Source organism: Primulina huaijiensis, chromosome 8 (assembly GCF_012295235.1).
Source record: "Primulina huaijiensis isolate GDHJ02 chromosome 8, ASM1229523v2, whole genome shotgun sequence".
Taxonomy (NCBI): Eukaryota; Viridiplantae; Streptophyta; class Magnoliopsida; order Lamiales; family Gesneriaceae; genus Primulina; species Primulina huaijiensis.
The window spans coordinates 10,573,469-10,595,427 of NC_133313.1; the positions used below are offsets into that span (position 1 = coordinate 10,573,469).

Genomic DNA, 21,959 nt, shown 5'->3' on the forward strand with positions numbered 1-21,959 from the left:
CCGTCAGATCAGGACATCGATCAGAATTTCAGGTCAATAATTAGGGTATTTTGTTTGTGAATGATCGTATTGTAGTTCCTAATATTTCAGAGTTGAGGATGCAGATTTTGCATGATGCTCATTGCAGTAAATTCAGTGTACACCCTGGAAGTAAAAAGATGTACAATGATTTGAAGAAACAATTTTGGTGGAGAAGAATGAAACCTGACATAGTAGAATTTGTATCTCGTTGTTTGAATTGTCAACAAGTGAAAGCAGAAAGAAAGCGACCAGGACGTCTTTTGCATAGCCTTAAGGTTCCAGAATGGAAGTGGGACCATATCACCATGGACTTTGTCACGAACTTGCCGAGATCGTCAAGGGGTTGCGATGCAATTTGGGTTATCGTTGACAGAATAACCAAGTCTTCATGTTTCATTCCGTATCAGATGACATATAGGCATGATCAGATGGCCAGATTGTATATCAAAGAAGTTTTGAGATTGCATGGTGTGCCTAAGTCGATTGTATCAGATCGTGATCCCAGATTTTCTTCTCATGTTTGGCAGAGTTTACAAGAGGCTCTTGGTACTCGTTTGCATTTGAGTACATCATATCATCCTCAGACATATGGACAGTCAGAACGTACTATTCAGACATTAGAAGATATGTTGAGAGCTGTAGTGATGGATTTTGGTATTGGTTGGCAGGATTCGTTACCACTTGTCGAGTTTTCTTATAACAACAGTTATCAAGTGAGCATTGGAATGTCACCATTTGAAGCACTATATGGTAGGAAATGTAGATCTCCTTTGTTTTGGGACGATTTATCTGAAGCACCAATTGTAGGACCTGATATGATAAGAGATATGACAGAGAAGGTGAAATTGATTCAGAGTCGTATGAGAGCTGCTCAGGATAGGCAGGCTAAGTATGCGAACATCAGGAGACGGCCGTTGATTTTTGAGAAAGGTGACAGAGTTTTTCTGAAAATATCTCCTTTCCGTGGTACAGTTAGATTTGGAAAGAAAGGAAAATTATCACCGAGATTTGTAGGTCCGTATGAGATTTTGGAACGTGTTGGTGATTTGGCTTATAGATTAGCTCTTCCTCCTGCGTTATCAGGTGTTCATGATGTTTTTCTTGTGTCCATGTTGAGGAAATATCATCCAGATCCTTCTCATGTACTTCCACCCAATGAAGTTGAGTTAGATCAGAATTTGAGCTACATTGAGAGACCGATTAAAATTCTAGATAAAAAAGATAAGCAACTCAGAAATAAATTGATACCGTTGATTAAAGTTCAGTGGAACAGACATGGTGTCAAAGAGGCAACTTGGGAATTAGAAAATTGTGGTATATAAATTGTGATGGTTTATGACTTTAAATTGTGGTATATATGGTAATGAATGTTATAGAATGGAATAGAAAATTGATGGGTAGAATCAAAGGTTGAATTTGAGCTAAATAGGTGATGGAAGTGCAGAAACGATATGAAAAATGTGGCAGTAGTTGTGGTTTTTAGCATAATGTTTTGTATATTGATCCAATTGATATGAGGCTACTTCCATTAGAAAGATATGACATAAGGCTATAACTTTCATGTTTTGAGTTTTGTTCAAATCATTAAGGAAGACGAGCCAAAAGCGCCCCGAAGTGTGTCGTGCGTATCGTCGTTCCTACAATGACACATGTTGGGAGATTTAGCATAACTTTTTACTCAAATCTGCAAATGACATGAGGCCAATTGGAGATGCAAGCCAAGACATAGGGCTACAACTTTGTAGTTTACCACTTTCGCAAATTCTGAAGTTACAAATGCGTTCTTGGCAGAATACAGCGCGCCCCTGCGCAGGATCCAGCGCCCTAGCGCGCGCAGTGCTGAAATTTTGGTGTTTGGGCAGCAAGGGGCGCGCGGCTGCGCCAAAATCACGCGCCATGGCGCCCAGCACTTGTACAAAAAACGTGTTTTGAGGTTTGGATGGTATATATTTGATTGGGGAATGATTTTTGTATCATTTTCTCTTCTCTTTTTCCTACTCCATCGGTTTAGAGCTAGGGTTCTTCATTTTTCCTTTCATCTTCTAATTTCTTCTTCAATCTATGAGAGATTTGTTCAAGGAAATTATGAAATGAAGTTAGATTTGTGATCCTCTCTCCAAGATCTTCAAGATGGTGTAAGTATGTTATATTTTTATTCAAGTTTGGAAATGAGATGAAGTTTAGAATTGATATTTGTGTTGATATTTGAGATGTAGGAGATGTTGAAATTGTGTTGGTTTGAATTTAAAATGGAATTGAAGCCAATGGCAAAGTATAGGAGCTAATTTCTTTAGCACGCAAGCTATGTGTTTGATGAAATGATTCAATGAATGTTTTTGTGGCATATTAAGGTTAAGAATTTTACGGATCTTGATTCAAAGCAGTATTGAACTAATTATGAATTTTGAACAGAAATTACTCTGTTTTGATAGATGATCAAAGTCCTTGAGTTATAGTAGAATTCAAAGGTTCAAGACTTCTCATCTACACATTTCGATCTTCTTTTGGTAATATTTGAAAGGTATGTTACGATCGATAACATACGAGATAAAAGTATCATTTTTATTTTAAATTGAAAACTCTATGGCTTGATGAACTATTGGTGATTTGATGATGATTGTTGTATTGAGATGAGTTGATTATGATATCGAGATGATGATATTGATTTGCATCATGACATTGCATATTGAGCCACTTGTTGATTCAGATTTGATATGGCGGAGGTCGCCTTGATATATTGATTTGTTGGACGTATGGGGCTATAGTTGAGTTGGCATAGTGTATGCGGAGGTCGCTGCTATGGCCTGAACACTCTCTATAGGCGCACCATAGTCCTGGGATTGTAGAACACAGCACCCCACCCCGAGCGGATGAGTCGGTGGATGTTGCTGGGTGATTCTATTCCCTTGGGTACCCTATGACCAGATGATTCACTTGATCTTGAGATTTATTGATAGCCCACAGCTTCTGATCATGCATTGCATTATATTGCATCTTTATGAATTTATATGAAATATTTGAAAATTTAACTCTCATTTGTGATTGATTGTATCATACTGGGTTTATACTCACCGGCATGTCCGGTACCTCTTGTTTTCATGTGCTTGACGGTAGGTGAGGCGAGGCTTGGGATGCCAGAGTCCAGCTCAAGGCGAGGAGATACGAGTTAGAGTGGGATTCTCGGGTCTTAGGAGCTATGTGATGATGTTTGGATTTCTTTGGTTCACTACTTCATGTTGGCATGTTGAAAATTCATATTTCAAACATTTGAGACAATTAAATTATTTTGACGATGTTTATGTAAGTTTGTGAACAACAAATTATGTATTTTACTCAATCATTTGGTGTGTGACAATTATAATTATTAGTATTAGATATCGGACCCGGGGCCCCACAATCTCACTTTTTTGAACACTCAATTTTTCGGCCTCATCTCTTTTTATTTTCTTTAATTGATCCTCAAATATTTGTTTTGGGGACAAGGGAAGTAATACAATGGAATCCTTTTTTAACATAAAGGAATACCTATTCTTGAAACCATCATAAGTCACCGTCCTATCGTATTGCCAAGGCCTACCCAACAAGATATGACAAGCATGCATTGGCACTACATCACATAAAACCTCATCAATGTGCTTCCCAATCGAAAAAGACACCAACACCTGTTTTGTCACCTTCACCTCCGCACAATCATTCAACCATTGAAGTCTATATGGTTGAGGGTGCTTTAGTGTAGGCAATCTCAATTTTTCCACCTTCTCAACACTAGCAACATTAGTACAACTCCCCCCATCTATGATTAAATTGCAAACCTTTTGATTCACAAAACACCTAGTGTGGAACAAGTTCTCTCTTTGGTTAGTCTCCTCCTCCTTGACTTGGGCACTCATGATACGCCTAGTCACTAGTGCCTCACCTATAACCGCCTCATACCCCTCGTCAGGATCCTCTAATGCAGGCATCTCATCATCATCATCACCCTCACTATGAGATTCATACTCACCATAGTCATTCAAAATCATCACCCTCTTATTAGGACATTCACTAGAAATATGACCCAACCCTTGACACCTAAAACATTTAGTATCTCTAGATCGATTAGAAGGAGTTTCAGATTTACCTTGCACTCCTTGCTTAGGTGCCTCTTGTTTGGTCTCAAATTTGGGCTTGCTCACCACCTTATTCTCCTCACGCTTCACCACATTTGATCGCCATGAAGATGATGAACCTCCGGTTTGATTGGTGCGGCCAACTCCACGCCTTTTGAGTTGTTGCTCCACTTTTATGGCCATTTGCACCATTTCGTCTAGATCCAAGTAGTGCCGAAGCTCAACTTGATCTTGGATTTCCCTGTTCAAACCACAAAGAAAACGAGCCATCGTCGCCTCATTATCTTCCTCAATATTAGCCCTAATCATGACTACTTCCATCTCCTTATAGTAGTCCTCAACACTCTTTAACCCTTGCCTTAAAGTTTGTAGCCTCTTAAACATCTCCCTATAGTAGTGGTTGGGCACAAACCTTTTTCTCATCACTCTCTTCATCTCATCCCAAGTTTCTATGGGCCTCTCATTGTACCTCCTCCTAGTGGTCACTAATTGATCCCACCAAATGAGAGCATAGTCTAAAAATTCAACCACCGCCAACCTCACCTTCTTTTGTTCGGAATAGTGGTGACACTCAAACACAAACTCTACCCTCTTTTCCCACTCTAAATATGCCTCCGGATCAGATTTCCCATGGAACGAAGGGATTTTCATCTTAATACTACCCATATTACCATCTTCCCTATTGCCATCATATCTACCCCGAACGGATTCTCTTCGACCTCTACCAATTCCTCTCCCTCTTCCATTCCTACCCCAATTATTATTTTGGCTCTCCTCTTCTCCTCGAAAATCAAACTCTTCCTCTTCTTCTTCTCTACCCATATTTTTAGGATTTGATTTTTTTTCCACTCGCACTACCCTCAAGCCTATCCAACCGCTCATGTAATGGCTCCATCTCAACCTTCAACATCCTACTAAAATGCCCAAATAACGCCTCCATCTGTACTTTAGATAACCCCGGGTTCGAACTATCTCCTACCTCCTTCTCCATTTAATTTCAGTTTGTACCTACAAGAAAACATTAGTAGAAAACAATATGTTTCTCACCCAAATGCTCACGGTCACTCCAAAGAAATTCACTCGTCTCTCCTCTCGTATTTTGTTTGCTCACAACAAATACTCACTAGTCACTCCAAAGAAATATCACTCACACTCAAATGTTTCCACTCGAATTTGATGTCTCTCCCTAAAGGGTGCTCAAGCTTTGTATTCGTCTATCAAACAATCATGTTCAACTTGTGAATAAATTGTGATCGACTCACTTGGACTGCGTAGACAAGAAATTTGAAGGTATAATTTTTTTTTTGACTATGAGAGACAATTGAATATGACTCTATAAAGAAAATATAACAAAAGACCAATAAGAAATACAAGTGAATTTTCGATTTTTTTTTGGTACTTGTTTTTTTTTTTTTTGTTTTGCTCTAAGAATTCCGAAAATTCAAAGAAAAATAAATAAATAAGACACAAAATTTCGTGTATCACAGATTCATGAACGACGAAGAATGATAAACCAAACAGATTTGAAAGCAGAACTAAAGGATAATTAGATATGATAAATAGAACGAAGGATAAACTTACTTGAATTCAATTAACCAAAAGCTCTGATACCAAATTATATGAATCCAAGTACGAGTAAAAAGCAAACACGATTAAAATTGAATCGCGCCCTCAATTTAAAAACGAACAAGGAATTCGTTGTTGTGTCCCCATCTTTTGAATCAAGTTTGGTGTGATTTTCACCCCTAAACTACGAGGTTTAGTAATAAAGAATCTCTATGAAAACAATCGAAATTTGGAACGAACCAGTCATGACAATCCGCACAAGACGATCGACAAACGCCACAAAGTTAAAAACTTTGATAAGTTTGATTTTTTTGTTTACAAAGCAAAAGCCTTGAAAGTTGAGAGAAAAATTCTCAAAAAGTTTTTGATATTCAATGAATAATGATCTGAATAATGTCCCAAAATTCGTCCAATATGTTTACATAATCAAGATATGAAATCTAGTTGCCAAAATAATAAAAACACTAACTTAGGAAAAAAAAATCTGCGCCGCGCGCAAGTCTCTGCCTATGTCGCGCATATGCGCGCCCTAGTCTGGCGCATATGTGCGAAGCCCACTGTTAAAATCTTCGGTGTCCAGTACTTCTCGCACATATGCGCGCCCCTTCGCGGCGCATGTGCGCGAGCTCGCGCATATGCGCGCCCTGTCTTCGCGCATGTGCGCGAGATCTTCTGTCCAGATTTGCGCTCCGTTTTGCATGGATGCTTGAATAATGTCCACATGATCCCCATGCATCACAAACCTTTCATCACTCTGTATCTCACTTGTAAATCCGCCTTCTTTGCTCATAAGCCCATTCAATGCTTCTTTGAACCTCTTCAGACGTCCTCTCGTGATTGGTCCATCCGGCAACTCTAAAGGGTCCCATGCTTTCCACGCCTTCATCGGGCCTACCATGATCGCATCAACCTCGATCCGATCGAAGTGTCTTGATGCTTCATCCCAACTGTTTCTCTACTTCACTTCTGAATTCTTTGAACCTTTCAAAGGCATAAGACTTGTATTTCATCAAATACACATACCCATACCTCGAAAAGTCATCGGTAAAGGTGATGAAGTAGGCATGTGCATGCTTAGTGGGGATGCTAAGCGGACCGCACACATCGGTATGGATCAAATCCAATAACCCTTTGGCTCGCTCCACATGGCCCTTAAAGGGAATTTCGGTCATCTTTCCTTTTAGACAAGATTCACAAGTCGCGAGAGCATTAATATCAGACATATCAAACCTGCCTACTCCCACTAGCTTGTTCATCCTTCTTAGGGAAATATGTCCTAATCGAGCATTCCATAATTGTGCCGAATTTAGAGTATCTGGTTTTCACTTGCTTGTTGTTGTTATTGCTTGGACATTGCTTAGTGGAATATCTTTCAATTTTAAGGTGTAGAGATCGTTTTCAAGTTCTCCAGTACCAATTAAACATTCATTCTTGTAAATGTTGCAAACACCTTTGGTAAATAAACAAGAATATCCATCTTTATCTAGCATATAAATGGAAATAATGTATTTCACCAAATCTAGTACAAACAAAACATCCCTCAAAATAAACTTAAAATCATTGTTCAAAAGCAAGTAAACATCTCCAATAGCTTTGGCAGCAACTCTTGCCCCATTGCCCATCCTCAAGAAGGCCTCACCTTCCTTGAGCCTCCTACTTCTTCCCATCACCTGCAACTCATTACAGAGATGTGAGCCACAGCCGGTGTCTAATACCCAAGAAGTAGAGTTAATTGAAATGTTTACTTTGATATAGAACATACCATTTCCAGAACCTTTCTGGGCAAGATATTCCTTTCAGTTACGCCTCCAACGTCCAAGCTTCTTGCAGTGATGATAGATGTCAACAGTCTTGTCAGCTTTAACTAGTGTAGCTGCCCCAACGGGATTTGGAGCTTGCCTCTTAAAGGGCACGTTCTTCTTGGGATGTTGGAAAGAACTCTTCTTTCCATTCCCATGTGGACCAATCTCCGTACCAGATGAAGAACCCACATAAAGAACCGACTTCTCATCATTCATAGAAGCCTGCACATAACACTTTGGCTTTCAAGTCATGGTCACACCATTCCTTGTAAGTCTGCAATTCCTCAGGAGTGCAGTCAAACGGAGCCTCAACAGGGGGCGACTTATTAAGTGTATACGCTATCCTTTCCGAATTCAAGACGATTTTCAGGTTTCTTAGCCAAGTGAGGTAATTAGATCCAGTTAATATGTGTTTTTTGAGTATTGCAGATAGCGGATTGCGAATCGAAGACATTGTCAAATTTGTACTGAAGAGTATAACAGATAAATTTTATTGACTATTTTAAAATATTTAGTAAGATATGAAGTATGGACTTTTACTTCATAAATTTTCGCTCCCACTGTTTTGACATCTTTCACTACCCTCTAGTGAAAACGGAAAACTCCTTTCCTCAGTAGGTACGCATGGTCCAATTAGCGAATTATGATCCCGAATAATACCAGCCAATCACAATTCCTAAAAGGTAGTTTCCAATTTCATCTCCATGCAACCCTCTATGTAAACTTTTGTCTCACGTTTGATTAGGACCCAATAATATGACGTCATTCATCTTTACGTGTCAAGCCTTACACATCGATGTTGAACCTTAATGTACGGTCGTCATGAGTTCCCTCAATAATATGAGCCGAAATCATGGGAGTTCCACGTAGTTCACATCACCATGTCAATGGATGTCACAGCTTTCCCGCACCTAGGGCCCCCCCAATAATAATATGAGCCGAGCCCCGAACACGGGTAGCGTTCATCATGCACCCATTGTCGATGGAAGACATGAAAATTATAAACAACTTTATAATTCCCTTTTTCGGACTTGATATTAATTTTTAATCTTATTCAAAATGAGGGTTTTTAATTTTGAAAGGTCTCATCATTAATTTTATTTTAAAAGCTCGTCATGTTTGATCGTATGTTTGCCAAATTCATGCAACTTTGTTATTATCATAATAATAACGCACATACTCATTATTGATAACATATCATGCATATATTATAAACAGTAAACAAACAAGGATGATCAATCGCCCCAATACTAATGGCCCGTGTGAGCTAAACACGGTCCTAGGCCCATTTAAATTCACAAATTGCATTAGCCATCTAATGGCCCAACAACTTCAAGGCCCATGACACTTTGATAATCCAAAACACTTTTGGAAACCCTAGTCGTCATCGCCGTCGCCGAATTCCGGCCAACTCACAAAAATTTTTTTTTTAGGCTATTCGAGCTGCCTTGCTGCCCTAAATGGGCAGCCCGAGCTGCCCGAAATGGGCAGCAACTTGCAGCCCAAAGTTGCCCAAAAACCGGCCTTCGATTTGTTGCAAAAATCCATCTCATGCGGTTAGAAATCGACCTCAATATATTATTATTTATATGCTACACAAAATAGTATCCTTAGCTCTTGATACCACTTGAAAGGGGATCGAATAAGGTGTTCAAATGCGCAACGGAAGTTTCAAAATTTGTTTTTCAACAAGAAATTCGAACACCTCATGCCTAGGATGTGTAGCAAATACAAAAACACAAAATTGACATTCATAGTGTGTTTAGAAATGTACCTATCAATCTCAAGGATTGATGTAATGGTTCCAACTAAGTTGTAAACAACTTAGCTCTTGAGGGTAGACAATCTACAAGCTTCCTTCTTTCCTTCAAAATTAGGCCCACCATCAACTTGCTAGAACCATTCTTATTTTGCACTAGAAAAATAAGAAGATTTTTCAAGGAGATGTGAGAGTTTCTTCAACAATTGAAGAAAGAAAAATGGAGGAGGAATGTATGGAAAATTTCGGCCATTGGTAATAAAATTGGGAGAGGGATGAGTTGTTTTGGTTGTGGGAAAAGCTAAAACACTTTTTAGCGTGCCAAGCCTTGGAGATTGAAAAAGTAATTTCCAACCATTCACCTCCCCATGCACATTATTTTTATTTGGGCATGAAACAATTACAAAACCCATGGACTTTTATTTAAATGTCTCAAACACATTTGAGACCATTTAAACTTTACTTGATTTCACTCAAGCCCACTAGTTTAATAAAAATTTATAATTGGTCTCTACAAGGCCAAATGTTGTTTAATTAATTCAACACTCGAATTAATTTAATTATTTGGACTCTACTAGGTCCACTAGTGTTTAATTAATTCAACACTTGAATTAATTTAATTTAGTCCATAATAATGTTTATGAAAATCACAATTTTCAAATACATTATTTATTTGGCCAACTTTTAATTCAGCAATACTTCCACAAATTAAAAGTCACATTCCCCTTATAGAAGTCATACTTCTATTTTTCCTTAGGCTTCTAAACTCCTTTATAAGCCGTTCAACACATTGAACTATTTTACTTCTCAACGGGATCTAGAAAGCTAATACTTATGTGGTCCTCAATGGTTCATTGATAAAACTAGCCGTGGGTTCACATCTCCATGTGATTCGGACTAAACATGTCCTTATACGAGCATACCCCAATTGCTCCATTCTTAATTATCAACTCCTTGATAACAAGAACGTTAGAACTCAAGTATGATAGTACCCAACCAATCATGTTAAACGCCTAGCAGCATCGCTTACATGATTCCCTAGGTATCAAATGATAGTGCCTGCAAGAACCATTCAATTATGGTTAGGGTACAGTACGGTCCCTTCATCTCATATATTCCGACCGATTCGACAACGATTGGTATATCGAGAGTTGTCAATTAATCGATACTATGTGTCATGTCGTAGTTGCATCGATGGTGTAATCTGTGAAACCCCTTTCATATTTACCACCATACTCTGATCAGAGATATCATACTACATACACTTATGATATCCATACCCGGAGATAAGCGGTGAATCCCCGACTACAATGCACCGACTCCTATATGTTTCGACAAAACACCTAACCTTGCCACCTCATGACCCCATCAGAGTCGATAAACAAGTCAAAGTGCAATGCTAGCACATAGTGTCTCAATGTTGTCCCGGGTCGTAAGGACTAATGGTGTACAACCATAAACAAAGAGGTTTCTACTCGATAAGTGAGAACCACTTGGAAAGTCCTTTATGGAGGGTTGTTCAGTGCACTCTACAAGGAGCACCTATCTGCATGCTCGGACATGACAATGTCCCCTACCAATGAAACATGGTACTCATATCGCAGATACTAGTCTCGAACTCGAACGGCCTATATCCTTCTTAGCGACGACTGAATCGACTAGGAACTGTTTAGAATATACAGTATTGCAAATATGAGTTTCATGATACTCATCATATGAGAATCTCATATTCTTTCTACTATTTGTATATTCAAGGGCTTTATCTATGCAACTAGCATGGGTATACAGATAAAGATGTGCCAAAATAATAATTTCAAATATTATTAAAATAAATATTGCTTATACATAGAGTTTCATTGTGAACACTCGGCCAACACTTGGCTCGACGGGCACCCACTCTAACACTTGGATCACATCCATGGTTAGGCTCATCATGTCCCTCTTCAAGAAGCAGACCATACTTCATAGGTGGTCTCGAGACTCTCTCAGATCTTGTAGGAGCTTGTGTCTCCTCTCTTTGCTCTTCGGGTGTGGGTTCTATAATTGTGGGTGTCTCTCGAACCTCTTCGAGTTCTATCATCTCCTCTTTTCTATCCAATAGAAATTCCTTTTCCAAAAAATTTGTATTCCTAGAAACAAACACTTTTGTTTCACTTTTGTTTCTTAGGGATGATAGAAATAATATCCAACTGAATTCCTTGGATATCCCACAAAATAACAAAAAATTGGATAGACTATCCAATTTATCTCCCACTACTTGCTTCACATACGCATGGCACCCCCATATTCTAAAATAAGAATATTTGGGAGGCTTACCCATCCATATCTCATATGGTGTCTTATCAACTGTCTTTGAATGGACATTGTTCAACAACAGTGCCGCTGTCTCAAGCACATATCCCCAAAAGGATGGCGGCAACTCCACGAACCCCATCATAGACCGAACCATGTCCATCAAAGTTCGGTTACGAAGTTCTGAAACACCATTCAACTGCAGTGTATCGGGTGGAGTCCACTGCGAGAGAATCCCATTCTCCCTAAGACACTCTTGGAACTCGGCACTCAAGTACTCACCACCTCGATGTGATTGAAGTGACTTGATGCTTCGTCCCAACTGTTTCTCAACTTCACTTCTGAATTTTTGAACCTTTCAAAGGCTTCAGACTTATATTTCATCAAATACATATAACCATACCTCGAAAAATCATCGGTAAAGGTGATGAAGTAGGCATGTCCATGCTTAGTGGTGATGCTAAGCGGACCGCACACATCGGTATGGATCAAATCCAATAACCCTTTGGCTCTCTCCACATGGCCCTTAAAGGGAATTTTGGACATCTTTCCTTTCAGACAGGATTCACAAGTCGTGAGAGAATTAATATAAGATATATCAAACATGCCTACTCCCACTAGCTTGTTCATCCTTCTTATGGAAATATGTCCTAATCGAGCATGCCATAATTGTGTTGAATTAAGAGTATCTTGCTTTCGCTCGTTTGTTGTTGTTATTGCTCGGAGATTGTTTAGTGGAATATCTTTCAATTTTAAGTTATAGAGATCGTTTTCAAGTTCTCCAGTACCTATTAAACATTTATTCTTGTAAATGTTGCAAACACCTTTGCTAAATAAACAAGAATATCCATCTTTATCAAGCATAGAAATAGAAACAATGTTTTTCACCAACTCAGGTACAAACAAAACATCTCTCAAAATCAACTTAAAATCATTGTTCAATAACAAGTAAACATATCCCACGGCCTTGGCAGCAACTCTTGTTCCATTGCCCATCCTCAAGAAGGTCTCACCTTCCCTAAGCCTCCTGCTTCTTCCCATCACCTGTATATCATTACAGAGATGTGAGCCACAGCCGGTATCCAACACCCAAGAAGTAGAGTTAATCGAAATGTTTACTTCTATATAGAACATACCTTTTCCAGAAGTCTTCTGGGCAAGATATTCTCTGCAGTTACGCCTCCAATGTCCAGGCTTCTTGCAGTGATGACATATGTCAACAGTCTTGTCAGCTTTAACTGGTGTAGCTGCCACAGCGGGACTCGGAGCTTGCCTCTTCAAGGGCACGTTCTTCTTGGGACGTTGGAAAGAACGCTTCTTTCCCTTCCCAGGTGTACCAGTCTTCGTACCAGATGAAGAGCCCACATAAAGAACCGACTTCTCTTTCTTGATGGTGGCTTCAAAAGTAACAAGCATATTCACCAACTCCTCAAGGGTAGGCTCTAGCTTGTTCATGTTGAAATTCACCACAAAAGGTTCAAATGGGCTAGGAAGCGATAAGAGTAACACGTCGGTGGTCAACTCCGAAGGCAACATCAGATCCATGCCAACGAGTTTGTCCACAAGCCCAATCATCTTTAGGCTATGCTCATGGACTGAGGCCCCATCTCGCATGGGAAAAGTGATCAGCTCCTTGACGGTAGCATGTCTAAGAGGTCGAGTCTGCTCACCAAAGAGCTCCTTGAGATGCAAATGAATGTCAGCAGCACTCTTTGCATCCTCAAAACGCCTCTGCAGCTCATCCTTCATAGAAGCCTGCATATAACACATGGCTTTCAAGTCATTGTTAGAGTAGGTGCCCGTCAAGCCAAGTGTTGGCCGAGGGTTCATGTTTAAACTCTATGTATAAACAATCTTTATTTTAATAATAATTGAAATTATTGTTTTGGCACTTCTTCATATGTATACCCATGCTAGTTGCATAGATAAAGTCCTTGAATATACAAATAGTAGAAAGAATATGAGATGCTCATATGATGAGTATCATGAAATTCATATTTGCAATACTGTATATTCTAAACAGTTCTTAGTCGATTCAGCCGCCGCTAAGGAGGCTATATGCCGCTCGAGTTCGAGACTAGTATCTGCGATGTGAGTACTATGTTTCATTTGTAGGGGTCATTGTGATGTCCGAGCATGCAGATAGGTGCTCTTCGTAGAGTGCACTGAACAACCCTCCATAAATAACTTTCCAAGTGGTTCTCACTTATCGAGTGGAAACGTCCTAGTTTATGGTTGTACAGCATTAGTCCTTACGACCCGTGACAATATTGAGACTCTATGTGCTAGCATTGCACTTTGACTTGTTTACCGACTCTCANACCAATGGTTGTCGAATCGGTCGGGATATATGAGATGAAGGGACCGTACTGTACGCTAACCATAATTGAATGGTTCTTGCAGGCACTATCATTTGATACCTAGGGAATCATGTAAGCGATGCTGCTAGGCGTTTAACATGATTGGTTGGGTACTATCAGACTTGAGTTCTGACGTTCTTATTATCTAGGAGTTGATAATTAAGAATGGAGCAATTGGGGTATGCTCGTATAAGGACATGTTTAGTCCGAATCACATGGAGATGTGAACCCACGGCTAATTGTATCAGTGAATCATTGAGGGCCACACAAGTACTAGCTTTCTAGATCCCGTTGAGAAGAAAAATAGTTCAATGTGTTGAACGGCTTATAAATGAGTTTATAAGCGTAAGGAAAAATAGAAGTATGACTTCTATGAGAGAATGTAACTTTTAATTTATGAATGTGTTCCTAAAATTAAAAGTTGGCCAAATAAATAATGTATTTGAAAATTGTGATTTTCATAAACATTATTATGGACTAAATTAAATTAATTCAAGTGTTGAATTAATTAAACACTAGTGGACCTAGTAAAGTCTAAATAATTAAATTAATTCAAGTGTTGAATTAATTAAATAACATTGGGTCTTGTAGAGTCCAATTGGAATAATTATTTAACTAGTAGACTTGAGTAAATTAAAGTAATATTTAATTAGTCTCAAATATGTTTGAGATAATTAAATTAAGTCCATGGATTTTTAATTGTTAAAAATCAAATAACATTGCATGCATGGGAGGTGAAGGGTTGGAGACTACTTTTTCAATCTCCAAGTCTTGGGATGCTAAAAAGTGGTTTTAGCCTTTCCCACAACCAAGACAACTCATTAACTCTCCCTCCACCTTTACCTTGGCCGAATTTTAAGAATACACTCTCTCAAAATTTTTCTCTCATCTTGTTCTTCAATAGTTGGAGAAACAATTCTCTTCTCAAAGAAAAATGCACTACATTTTCTAGTGCAAGTGTAAGGTGGATCTTTTAAGTTTGGTGGTGGGCTTGATTTTGAAGGAAGGACTCAAGTACAAGGAGAGCTTGTAGATTTGTCTTGCCTTTGAAGAGCCAAGTTGTTTACAACTTGGTTAGAGCCATTACATCAATCTTTGAGATTGATAGGTAACATTTTAAACACCTTATGTATGACATTTTGGTGTTTTTGTATTTGCTACACATCTTAGTAGAGGTGTTCGAATTTCTTGTTGAAAAATATTTTGAAAACTTCCGTTGCGCATTTGAACACCCGTAACCGATCCCCTTTCAAGCGGTATCAGAGCTATGGATACTATTTTGTGTAGCTTATACATGATATTATATTGAGGTCAATTTCAAACCGCATGAGATGGATTTTTTGCAACAAATCGAAGGCCGTTTTTGGGGCTAATTTGGGCAGCAAGTTTCTGCCCATTTCGGGCAGCTCTGGCTGCCTGTGGGCTGCCTATTTTGGGCAGCAAGGGCAGCCCCTTGATTTTAATTAAAAAAAAAAATTTTGGCATGTTGGCCGGAATCCGGCGACGGCAATGACAACTAGGGTTTTTCAAAAGTTGTTTTGAAATATCAAAGTGTCATGGGCCTTGAGTTGTTGGGCCATTGGATGGCTAACATATTTGTTAAATTTAAATGGGCCAAAATGTTTTTGGTGAAAAATGATTTTTTGGGCCCTTAAGTTTAAATTTACAAAAGGTTGCAAATATTTTCTCATGATATAAATAATTGAAGTTGGACTTTAATTATTTATAGTAAATGGTGATTTACAAGAAATTCGGTTATAAATAAATTAATTAGAAAGTAGACAAAGGTGTTTGTATATTTTGTTAATTTAGTTTATAATCGTGGTGGTTAGTGATTGGATCAAGATATATAATATTGGATCAATTATTTATTGTGATAATTAATTGATGGTGTATGATATGTGATATTATGCATGTAGGATGATCAAAAGCCCAAGCCCAATTTGCTAGGTGTATGCTAGGATATTTTGTGTTGAATGATTGTAATAATTATCAAATTTAAAGTGGGCTTGGTTTATGGCCCGTTCCCACCCCATGAGATGTATCCCTATTTGCCATGGATATTTATTTGTAAATATTAGTATAGTTGAAGATCAAGATTGGAAGATGATGGCCATGATGATTATGAAGATCGAAGTCATGTAAATATTGGAAGCATATGTAATAGTTGCATTTGCATCCCATGCATTTCCCTAGGATTGGACCTAGACCCATGTTTAGCTCACACGGGCCGTTAGTTTTGGGGCGATTGATCATCCTTGTTTTGTTTACTGTTTATAATATATGCATGATATGTTATAAATAATGAGTATGTGCGTTATTATTATGATAATAACACAGTTGCATGAATTCGGCAAACATACGATCAAACATGGCGAGCTTTTAAATAAAATGAATGATGAGACCTTTCAAAATTAAAAACCCTCATTTTAAATAAGATTCAAAATTAATATCAAACCCAAAAAGGGGAATTATAACTTTGTTTATAATTTCCATGTCTTCCATCGACAATGGGTGCATGATGAACGCTACCCGTGCTCGGGGCTCGGCTCATATTGTTGGGGGGGTCTTGGGTGCCGGAAAGCTGTGACATCCATTGACATGGTGATGTGAACTACGTGGAACTCCCTTGATTTCGGCTCATATTATTGAGGGAGCTCATGGCGACCGTCCATTAAGGTTAAATATCGATGGGTAAGGCTTGACACGTAAAGATGAACGACGTCATATTATTGGGTCCTAATCAAACGTGAGACAAAAGTTTACGTAGCGGGTTGCATGGAGATGCAATTGGAAACTACCTTTTAGGAATTGTGATTGGCTGATATTATTCGGGATCATAATTCGCTAGTTGGACCTTACGTACCTACTGAGGAAAGGAGTTTCCCGTTTTCACTAGAGAGTAGTGAAAATGTCAAAACAGTGGGAGCGAAAATTTATGAAGTAAAAGTCCATACTTCATATCTTACTAAATATTTTAAAATAGTCAATAACATTTATCTATTTTACTCTTCAGTACAAATTGTGACAATGTCTTCGATTCGGAATCCGCTATCTGCAATAGTCGAAAAACACATATTAACTGGACCTAATTACCTCACTTGGCTAAGAAACCTGAAAATCGTCTTGAATTCGGAAAGGATAGCATATACACTTACTGAGTCGCCCCCTGTTGAGGCTCCGACTAGCTGCACTCCTGAAGAATTGCAGACTTACAAGGAATGGTGTGACCATGACTTGAAAGCCAAGTGTTATATGCAGGATTCTATGAATGATGAGTTGCAGAGGCGTTTTGAGGATGCAAAGAGTGCTGCTGACATTCATTTGCATCTCAAGGAGCTCTTTGGAGAGCAAACACGTCCTCTTAGGCATGCGACCGTCAAGGAGATGATCACTTTGCGCATGCGAGATGGGGCTTCGGTCCATGAGCATGGCCTAAAGATGATTGGGCTCGTGGACAAGCTCGTTGGCATGGATTTGATGTTGCCTTCGGAGTTGACCACCGACGTGTTGCTCTTATCACTGCCTAGCTCATTTGATCCTTTTGTGGTGAATTTGAATATGAACAAGATGGAGCCGACCCTTGAGGAGTTGGTGAACATGCTTGTGACCTTTGAATCCACCATCAAGAAAGATAAGCTGGTTCTGTATGTGGGTTCTTCATCTGGTACGAAGATTGATCCACATGGGAAGGGAAAGAAGCGTTCTTTCCAACGTCCCAAGAAGAACGTGCCCTTAATGAGGCAATCTCCGAATCCCGTTGTGGCAGCCACACCAGTTAAGGCTGACAAGACTGCTGATGTATGTCATCACTGCAAGAAGCATGGACATTGGAAGCGTAACTGCTGGGAATATCTTGCCTAGAAGGGTTCTGGAAATGGTATGTTTTATATTGAAGTAAACATTTCAATTAGCTCTACTTCTTGGGTATTGGATACCGACTGTGACTCACATCTCTGTAATGATTTACAGGTGATGGGAAGAAGTAGGAGGCTCAGGGAAGGTGAGACCTTCTTGAGGATGGGCAATGGGGCAAGAGTTGCTGCCAAGTCTTGGGAGATGTTTACTTATTGTTGAACAATAATTTTAAGTTAAATTTTTAAGAGATGTTTTTTTTTTATTTTATTTGGTAGGAAAACATTGTTTCCATTTCTATGTTGATAAATATGGATATTCTTGTTTATTTGGCAAAGGTGTTTGCAATATTTACAAGAATGAATGTTTGATTGGTACTGGAGAACTTAAAACCGATCTCTATAACTTAAAATTGAAAGATATTCCACTAAATGTCCACTTAAAGGCAAACTCCATATGAGATATGGATGGATAAGCCTCCCAGATATTCTTATCTTAGAATATGGGGGTGCCCTACTTATGTGAAGCAGGCAGTGGGAGATAAATTGGATAGTCGATCCATTTTATGTTACTTTGTGGGATATCCTAGGAGTTCAGTTGGATATTATTTCTATCATCCCCAAGAAACAAAGGTGTTTGTTTCTAGAAATGCAACCTTTTTGGAAAAGAAATTTCTATTGGATAGAAAAAGGGAGATGATAGCACTCGAAGAGGTTGAGAGACACCCACAATTGTAGAACCCACACCCGAGGAGCCAAGAGAGGAGATACAATGATGCGAACACGGGTGGTCAATCTCCAAGGAAAGCGTGGTATCCTTTAGAGTTGCCGGAGGGACCAATCACGAGAGGACGGCTAAAGAAATTCAAAGAGGCACTACAAGGGCTTATGAGCAATAAAGAAGGACTTACAAGCAAGGTGCAGAGTGCTGAATGGTTCGTGATGCATGGGAGTAAGTTTGGGAGTCATAAGAACACCATTCAAGTGATGAACGAAGAAAACATCCAGAATGACCCGCGCCCAAGCGGTAAAATACTACCGCCCGAGCGCCAAACGTACTGACCTAGAGGTGATTTCCAGAACACTCGGCGCTCGAGCGGTCATTTTCTACCGCCAAAGCGCGAATAGCCAGAAGACCTGGCGCTCGAGCGGTCAAAGTTTGCCGCCCGAGCGCGCCTGCTGCGAGAAGAAAATCTAGTTTCCTTGTTAAGAATCCTAATTATCTTGGTAACTTGATTTTGAGTATCTTTTAGATTTGTACACAATATTATGGACGAAAATTGGAACAATTGACATTATTATTGAGTTTATCAAAGTTTTTTTGAGTTTTCTGTCAACTTTTCAAGGCTTTAGCTTTGTTTTCAAAAATCAAACTTATCAAAGTTTTAACTTTGTGGCGTTTGTCGATCGTGTCTTGCGCGGATTGTCAAAGACGAGTTCTTTGAAGGTTCGATTAAGTTTCGATTGTTTCCTTTGTGATTGTTTATTACTAAACCGCGTCGTTTAGGGGTGAATATCACGAAATTCCTTGAATCAAAAGATCGGGACATCGTAACAACGATCCTTGTTCGTTATAGAATCGAGGACGCGATTCATATTTAATCTCGTTTGCTTTTCATCGTACGAGGATTCATATCATTTGGTATCAGAGCCAGGTTCATTGAATTCAAGTAAGTTTATTACGTTATTATCTTGTCTATTATCAGATCTGTTATCCTTTCATTCCTTTTTCAGATCTATATTTTTAATATATATCGTTCTTCGTCAGTTTTTGAAATTTTTGGTATTTTTTTTGTTAGGATTTTCGAGTAAGTACTCAGAAGAAAAAAAAAAAGATTACCAAAAATCCGAAAATTCACCATTATTTTCTTTTTGTATTTTGTTCTATTCCTTATTATGAGTCATATACAAGTGCCTCACACAGTCAAAAAAAAAATATATTTACTTTCAAATTGCTTGTCTCCGCAGTCCAAGTGAGTCGATCACATTTGTTCACAAGTTGAACTTGATTGTTTGATATACAAATACAAAGCTTGAGAACACTTTCAAGAGCACTATCAAATTCGAGTGAAAACATTTGAGTGCGAGTGTTATTTCTTTGGAGTGACGGTGAGTATTTGGTGTGAGCAAAAAAAAAAAAAAACTAGAGAGGAGTGACGAGCGAATTTTCTTTGGAGTGACCGTGAGGACTTGGGTGAGAAATATTTTGTTTTCCACTAACGTTTTCTTGCGGATACAAATCTGAAATTAAATGGAGAAGGAGGTAGGAGATAGTTCGAACCCGGGGTTGTCTAAGGTTCAAATGGAGGCGTTGTTTGGGCATTTTAGTTGGATGATGAGGGTCGAGTTGGAGCCATTGCACGAGAGGATGAGTAGGCTTGAAGTTAGTACTAGTGGAGATAAATCTAAGCCTAAAAATATGGGTAGAGGAGAAGAAGAGGAAGATTATGATTTGGGAGGAGATGAGGAGAGCCAAAATGAAAATTGGGGTAGGAATGGAAGAGGTAGAGGATTTGGTAGAGGTAGAAGAGAAGCCACACGGGGTAGATACAATGACGGGAATAGGGAGGATGCTAATATGGGTAGTATTAAGATGAAGATTCCTTCGTTCCATGGGAAATCTGACCCGGAGGCATACTTAGAATGGGAAAAGAGGGTAGAGTTTGTGTTTGAATGTCACCACTACTCCGAACAAAAGAAGGTTAGGTTGGCGGTGGTGGAATTTCTAGACTATGCTCTCATTTGGTGGGATCAATTAGTGACCACTAGGAGGAGGTATAATGAGAGACCCATTGAAACTTGGGATGAGATGAAGAGGGTCATGAGGAAGAGGTTTGTGCCCAACCACTACTATAGGGAGATGTTTAAGAGGCTACAAAATTTGAGGCAAGGGGTAAGGAGTGTTGAGGACTACTATAAGGAGATGGAGGTAGTCATGATTAGGGCAAATATTGAGGAAGATAGTAAGGCGACGATGGCTCGTTTTCTGTGTGGTTTGAACAGGGAGATTCAAGATCAAGTGGAGCTTCGGCACTACTTGGATCTAGACGAAATGGTGCAAATGGCCATAAAAGTGGAGCAACAACTCAAGAGGCGTGGAGTTGGCCGCACCAATCAAACCGGGGGTTCATCATCTTCGTGGCGACCAAATGTGGCAAAACGTGATGAAAATAAGGTGGTGATCAAACCCAAGGTAGAGACCAAACAAGAGGCGCCTAAACAAGGAGTGCAAGGTAAATCTGAAACTCCTTCTAATCGATCTAGATATGTTAAATGCTTTAGGTGTCAAGGGTTAGGTCATATTGCTAGTGAATGTCCTAATAAAAGGGTAATGATTTTAAATGACTATGGTGAGTATGAATCTCATAGTGAGGATGATGATGATGAGATGCCTGCATTAGAGGATCCTAACGAGGATTATGAGGCGGTTGTAGGTGAAGCACTAGTGACTAGGCGAATTATGAGTGCCCAAGTCAAGGAGGAGGAGACTAACCAACGAGAGAACATGTTCCATACTAGGTGTTTTGTAAATCAAAAAGTTTGCAATCTCATCATAGATGGGGGGAGTTGTACTAATGTAGCAAGTGTTGAGACGGTAGAAAAATTGGGTTTACCTACATTAAAGCATCATCAACCAAATAGGCTTCAATGGTTGAATGATTGTGCGGAGGTGAAGGTTACAAAACAAGTGCTAGTGGCTTTTGCTATTGGGAAGTATGTGGATGAGATCTTGTGTGATGTGGTACCCATGCATGCATGTCATATCTTGTTGGGTAGACCTTGGCAATATGATAGACGGGTGACACATGATGGGTTCAAGGATTTGTCCTCAAATCCAGCTCGTCACCTACATCAAACAACGACAAGTCACTAACATTGAAAGCAGAACTCACGTGATACTCACCTGGTAGATCGAGTTTGTAGGCATTGTCATTGATCCTTTCAAGTACTTGGAATGGTCCATCACCCCTAGGTAATAGTTTAGAACGTCTCTTCTCGGGGAACCTTTCCTTCCTCAAGTGTAGCCACACCCAATCACCTTTCTCAAATATCACCTTCTTCTGTCCCTTGTTGGCTTGCTTTGTGTATCGTTCATTCTTCTTTTCAATATTAGCTTGAACCTTCTCATGCAAACTCCTAACAAATTCCGCCTTCTTTTTCCCATCCATGTTTAACCTTTCACTCACAGGTAAAGA

General features: G+C 39.2%; 1 long non-coding RNA gene across 1 annotated transcript; it reads left to right on the plus strand.

The window, feature by feature from the left end:
- Positions 1–2,049: 2,049 nt before the first annotated feature.
- Positions 2,050–3,287, plus strand: LOC140982757 (uncharacterized). The gene is made up of 3 exons (XR_012176348.1): positions 2,050–2,156; positions 2,454–2,542; positions 3,136–3,287. It is a non-coding gene; the product is annotated as an uncharacterized lncRNA (long non-coding RNA).
- Positions 3,288–21,959: the final 18,672 nt, after the last annotated feature.